The sequence below is a fragment of the Haliotis rubra genome, unplaced genomic scaffold (genome assembly GCF_003918875.1).
Source record: "Haliotis rubra isolate DU_JTF1 unplaced genomic scaffold, ASM391887v1 Scf107, whole genome shotgun sequence".
NCBI classification, from domain to species: Eukaryota; Metazoa; Mollusca; class Gastropoda; order Lepetellida; family Haliotidae; genus Haliotis; species Haliotis rubra.
In genome coordinates, this window is record NW_025764970.1 from 947,004 (window position 1) to 954,078 (window position 7,075).

Here is a 7,075-nt window from a genome sequence, read left to right on the forward strand (position 1 = left end):
AAAAATATATTCATGCTGTCTCAGAAGAAAAGGTTGTTTGTTTCAAGCCTGTAATTCCATAGACTTCACCAAGTACAGCTGTTAGTACATATTCATAAACATTGATTCCTTAAGAAAATGTATGATGTTTTACAACAACAATTTCTGGCTTAACGCATACAGTGATACATGCTTGCACAGTTATCAAGCCGGACTGTCAACAACCATCGATAACAAGTACATGTGCGTATGTCATGACCATGGTGATAAGCAGCACCTTATTACTACAACAGGTAATAGATTAACAGGGGTGGTGGGGTAGACTTGTGGTTAAAGCGTTCACTCGTCAGGTGCAGGCCTTGATCCTTACTGAGGTGCAGGCCTTGCTCCTTACTGAGGTGCAGGCCTTGCTCCTTACTGAGGTGCAGGCCTTGATCCTTACTGAGGTACAGGCCTTGCTCCTTACTGAGGTGCAGGCCTTGATCCTTATTGGTGAGGTGAGGTGAAATTGGGTTTTACGTCGTGCTTGAGAATATTTCGCTCATATGACGACGTGCATGCGTGTGTATGTGTATGTGCGGCTGCTTGTACTAGCCCAGACTTAAGCTGGTTTTATAGTGCTAGCCCACTGAGATACCATGCTGCAGTGAAGCATGAATACCCCACTCAGACACATTATACTGACTCCGAGCCGACCAGTCCTTGTTGTACCCATTAATGCCGAGCGCCAGGCAGGGACCAACAAGTACCATATTTTAACGTCTTTTGGTATGACGCGGACGCTCTAACCACTACACTACGGAGGCGGTCTGATCCTTATTGAGGTGCAGGCCTTGCTCCTTATTGGTTTGCACGAATAGCATTGGAATACAAGAATCCAGCTAAACTGTAACTATGAATAATGACGTTAGTATTCACTGAATCTCAGTCTCCAGTTAACATTTAGGATTGAGATCATTCCAAATCACTCTTTTCCAGCATACTGCCATAGTCTCCATCATGTCCATACTTGGGTCGCCTAGTGGTTAAAGCGTTTGCTTTCCTCGGTTTGCTTCCCCACATGGGTACAATGTGTGAAGCCCATTTCTGGTGTCCCCGCCGTTATATTGCTGGAATATTGCTAAAAGCAGCAAAACTTAAGTCAGTCACTCATGTCAATACTGCTTTGTACACTGATGCACAGGCAGTTGTTTTTTATTTGGAGATCAGCATTTCACCCAAATATTTGCTGGTTCACAAACAAATTTGATGGTTCAAATATTTCATGAATAGGTATAAAGACACCTTGAAAACAGCCCATGACTGGTAGTAACACAACTGACTTGTCATACTTTCATGTGGTTATGATCGTATATATTACAGAACAAAAAGGTTAGGGATCATGATTATTAAAAGGACATATTATATTTGAATGAAAACTGATTCCACAAAAATGTTTCATCAGTTATCCATGATTGACTGACTTAAGGTCTTTGACTTCAGACACTTGTCCATAGTTCCAATCTAATGTTGCTCCATCTTTCATGTTCAGCTGATAACATTCAGTGTTACACTGAAGTCAGTAACGAGCCAAGTAAGGAAATTGGACTCAGGTTTTATGCACAGATCAGAACGTCTGTAAGTGTTACTAGGGACCATAAAAATTGCAAAAATCAGCAAATTGAAAATGCCTAATATTCCACTCGTGAATGAAACGTTTGTTTACGGAAGCCATTTGCAATCATCACCCATTCGTGTGCCCACAAAATGTGACATCACCTTGTTTCGTGGATTACGTAGTCGGTTACTTTATACCACTATGTACAACATCACACTGCAGTAAGTATTGACACCAAGGGAAGCAGACAACAAGAAGTGAGAATGTTGGAGCTAACGGTATCTTTTTTAATTGAAATTTTGTAAAATTTGGTAATGGTGGTATTAGTGATTTGGGCCTATCTCAATGCTGGACAATTACATTTAGAGTACTTGCGTGTAATGCAGAGATTCGGAACTTTTTTGTCAGCGAGGCATGGCATTGTATGTATATCCAAAAGTACCGCTTCGTGACGTCAGTCGAGACTTAATTTACGAGCTAGGTTGATAATATTTGCGATCCACGAATCAAGGTTATCCACGATTTTAGGTTACGCTTCTGTACTTTAAGGTCTCTTATGGTAATTTATGCTGTCATGTTTTGAAAGTGCTCTGGCTCAATTCAGAACAAATACAAAAATGCTGCCAACCTTTATAAACTGTACAAATCCAGTGTCACGGTCACAGGAACAATATACCCTTAACGCCCCCGTAGGTTGTGTCAGTGCTGGGCATATTGAACTTCCATAATGTCAGCATTTTCTGGAGGGGTGTTTTATTTCACTCAATTGATTCAATTATCTCTTGTGTTTTACAAGTTGTATTGGGACACATTAATGGGACACGTTAATTAGCTTTCAACTCTAGACAGGATTCAGGGTTTGAAACATATTTTTGCTTGTCTGCGAATGATCACGATCGGGAAAAGTGACATTTACATAGTCTTGCTGATCAACAGATTTAAACATCATTGTGTTTTGGGTCTTCAGACACTTAAGAACATCTACTGTTGTCTCGATTATCACATGAATTGTAAAACGTCACTAGCTTATAAAAGATAACTCAATCCTAAACACATCATTCAAGAATTTACAACACCCCTTGTTACAGCTTGAGTGAGCATGTCTGTCCGAAAATGTATGACGTTCGAAAACCTTTGATCTGACAATACAATTAGGGAGATGGAAAAAAAGTTTTGGGAGACAAATGTTCAAAAGAGGAAATAAGTTTCTAACCCAAAATCAAGTTAATTTTTTTAAAGCATATTTCTGTAATAAAATGGGTGGAACACACTAAGGCTGTAACGATTCACTCGCATATTCGGTGAATCGAACCGTAGCCCTTCGTGAATTCAATTCGTTATTCGTGGTCACCAGAACCGAATATTAACGAATATTTACGATTTTTTAAGGGAGCATGTTTTACTTGAACCCTTGTGTACTTTTGGAAAGTGAGATATGCAAGAATTGAATATGTACTAGTCTTGAGTAGCGCAAGTCATGTTAGTTTGCCAAGACTGCACATGGTTCTGTCGATTATAACTATTACATACCAAATTTGAGTGTCATGAGATCACTGGTTATTGCCAGCATGCTGTGACAAATCAAAACTGTCAACATGGACGTTCCATATTGTACATCAATCACTTAAGTACAATATTGTATTCGTGAATAATTATTCGTATTCGTTACTCACTATTCATGATAAGTATCATTTTCGCCACATAGTGTATTCGTTGCAGCCCTAGAACACACACACCCACCCTCCCTCCCCGCCCCAGAGCCATAAATTATGAACGGTCCCTTCATCAGAACTGAGGCTGGGGACAGAAGTTTACCCGACATATCTTTTGCTTATCCAAGTATTTACGTATTATGTGAAAAACTATCATACAAAGGTCCTATCTGAAACATTTATCCCTAAAACATATCTAGGGGCGCAGTCCTGGCAATGTCAAACCAAACTTGGCTTAAAAACTGATGACAACTAGATCTAAACATATCTAAATTTCAAATGTAAAGTCACAACAGCAGGCCCACGCGCTGGCATAATTCCATCACATACATACTTGAGCAATTTAAATAAATAAGGTTTTGAGTAGGTTAAATTGTTCATCAGTTTATACATTTAATATTCACACATCATATGTGACGAATTCTCAAAAACACACAAAAATATTATGGCAAGGACTAGGAGGCGTGACCCTGACGTACGGGACTCTCCACGTTTAAGATGTGAACACGTGTAGTTCTGGTTGGACGAAGCCAACGAGTCCATCTTTTTAAGGAGATAATTAATCAAATAGATAATACAATACCTTGAATCACTGATACTTTTCTGAGTCGCAGAATATTCTCACACCTTTAGCTGCAAAATCTCAGGCGTGTGACGGCTTCTTGACCTAACCGCTGGACACTGAAAGTGAAAGATTTGCTCTATCTTTCCGTGGGAAAGTAGTTATGAAATGGATAACTGTTTGAGAAAACGACTCCTGTATTCGATGAAACCAAAATGGGAAATATTTTCTGTCAAAAACCTGGAAACATGAAATTGTTCACTCACACGACGAAATAAACAAAAATTATGTAGAGCCTCCTTCACCCGCCAATAATAACTTTGCTTTCATTGGTTACTGCGATTCGCATTCGCCAATCATTATAGTGAAAATCATCAATGGGGTTATTCCCACACAGTCTATTTTGCGCGTAGGGTGTAAGGCTGTTGATCTGTCAATTAATGTTTGATGGTCGATGTGTTCTGTCATATATTTACCAGTTAACAAACCTGAAACATAAATGATGTATACGTTAACAATGTTTGGGTATTTAGTTTATTTACAAATGAATGACATCTATTTTCTTTTACAACGTCAACAACCTGTCTTCCCTCATGTGTTTGGTGCGTCTATCGTACGATACAGGGAAACTCATTTGCTCTCTAGATTCTAGTTACGTTGGTGGTGTTTATAGTATGGTGATGCATCACAGACACGTGGAATCGTACGATAGTGACGACCAATGATGCCAATGTGATGTGCCAAACCATTTCATTCTTATGTATGACAATTTCTTTGAAACAAAGAATTTATCCCGAAACAAATAATTTGCACAATGGAAAATATATGTGTTGATACATATATATATGGATAAATAGAAGTAAAAAATGTCCAGGTTTTTGTCATTGTACTTTAATTCATATGCATCAAACCTGTACTGTGGGAAGAATTTGAACTTCATTTGCTAATTATCAAAATTACTTCACCTTAATAATCATCTAGAAGACCCTAATAATCAGATGAAATATTTGTTTCCCATTGTGTGTTGGCAAGCTTTAAGAAACCTATAAATGACAGCTGAAATATTCATAGCTTTATTGGTACTCCATGCATAAACGTGATGAAAATGTAGTACAGTTATACATTCCTGTCACATTTCAGGAAAATGCACACAGAATACAGAGAATTTGAATTTGAATTTTTCCTATTCTCATGACACTAAACTTAAAAAAGATAACTGAATTATTATCTTTGTCAGACACCCTGCAGTGATTTGTCATATGTTTTTCATTTTATGGTCGCAATGACATATCTGTGATGTTGATGCATGAACAACTTGCTCATCTGATAATGACCTTAGCATGTGTGATTTTAACAGTGATTATGTCAAATAGTTTTGCTAAGCAGTTATCAACTATAAAAACTAACACCAGGAAACACTGAAATAACATCATGCAGTTCATCCTGTGGAATTCCTTTAAGTACGGCATATTAGGCTGAAACATGGATATAAATATACCATAGAACCTAGTTGATTTCATACAGATTTTGTCTTGACATGAATTATGTATATTATGTATATATTCATTTTTAATTACTTAATGCTCTTTGAAAAAGATATTTATTCCATGAGTCAACAAGTTGTCAGTGGATGCAATAAACACCAATGCAACATAAATAACTATGAACCATGTATTAGATAACAGCTTATCAATCGGCTGACTTAATGAGGGTAGATTGATCAGGTGTCAAATGATCCTGTTAGTGTAGGACTGATGACTGACTGTAGGGTCATGGGAACTGACAGTGTTCTACAAGTGCAGAGGATGTTTCATGTGTACTTCAAGAACTCCCACCTTGTACATTACATAATGTTATGACTTACATCCAAGTAAATATGTTTATTACACCAAAGTTGTCAAGATGGGGCAGGGAATGATGTGCTGTTTGCCTTAGGGCAAGACAGAACACAGGGAGTAACAGCCTTGTGTTCAAGGTAGCAAGGGAAAAGGGATCCTTACACTTCTTATCATTAGAGGAGGTAGTAGTGTTCACATATACATAAAACCAGATGATGATATTTTCTAAAACCTAAACATGTGTTTCTGCTAAAAAAGGAAAGCAAACAAAGCATCTTTAGCTGCAAATTTTTGTCAGATATTGAATTTATGTAAATTTCTCACCGAGAAACATAGTTAAAATTACTCTGGCCAAACATAACTGAAATCCCAAGTCCCATTATTCCAATGTGTAGTGTATCTTTCTTTGTTGTATTTGTCGGTCCTGCTGCTGGTGTAATGTAACACCAAATGTCACAACACAGAGAGAGATACTTTACATCTGTCATTTGCAACACCTGTTGTTAGCGTGTAGAATAGCCGCACCTGTGAACGCTGTGAAAACCAACTTTATAACATCCATCAATGTGTATATCTCGTGATGAAATTTTGCAGAGTATAATGGTTGTCATAAAGTCATCAAACTTAATTGGTTACCACATATTATTAGAGCTGTGCTTGTTCATCAGTGTTACAATGCAGTATAACCCAATACTTGTTTACCTCTGACATGACATACTGCTCCGTGGATGTGGTGCAATATGTCAGCATGCAGAATGCCAAGGGGGTTATACAACATATGTAGAATGAGATGAAGTGACATAATTATTTTCATGGGCTTTGCATGAGTTGCCAATACTAGATTTGAACCTTTAGCTCTGTTATGAAATGATGGAGCACATCAGTATGACAATGAAGTTCCATTTGCATTTTGCAGCTGATACATCCACTCCTAACAATCTAGAAATTCAGAGCCGATGTTTCTGCATGGTGTTCATATCCCTGTCAAGAAGGAACAAAGTAATTTCAGGAAAGGAATATATCATTTATTTACAATGTTTCCAGCACATCATAAAGCACATCTGCAAGGAAGCAATAGCATGGATCTACCAAGTCACCAGTAGTATTGTTGTAAATGCAGAGGACAAAAGTCAACTGGATAAAAGGAGTCTCACTCGTCCGCATCATTTTAATGTTGCAGATCTCACATTATAGACCTTCAGTGGATTCACCTTACAAGTTTCAAAATGCCAAGGTGACACCAAAGACTACACTAAGTCAAATCAAGAATATCAGGCTCTGCAGCTCACCTTCTCAAATCTGTAAGAAGAGGAAGGAAGAGGCATCTGAGTACAAATTCCAATACTGTTGAAACTGACTGAATACTAAACACACATATTATATGAAA

General features: G+C 37.8%; 1 protein-coding gene across 2 annotated transcripts in view; it reads right to left on the reverse strand.

Moving 5' to 3' along the window:
• Positions 1-4,139, reverse strand: part of LOC124279540 (long-chain-fatty-acid--CoA ligase ACSBG2-like) — a 66,508-nt gene extending 62,369 nt beyond the window's left edge. Inside the window, exon 1 of one of the 2 annotated variants that reach the window (XM_046715381.1) lies at positions 3,872-4,139. The gene's annotated coding sequence lies outside the window, so the exon portion shown is untranslated. The remainder of the gene's footprint in view (positions 1-3,871) is intronic. The other variant, XM_046715441.1, reaches the window with a different exon arrangement.
• Positions 4,140-7,075: the final 2,936 nt, after the last annotated feature.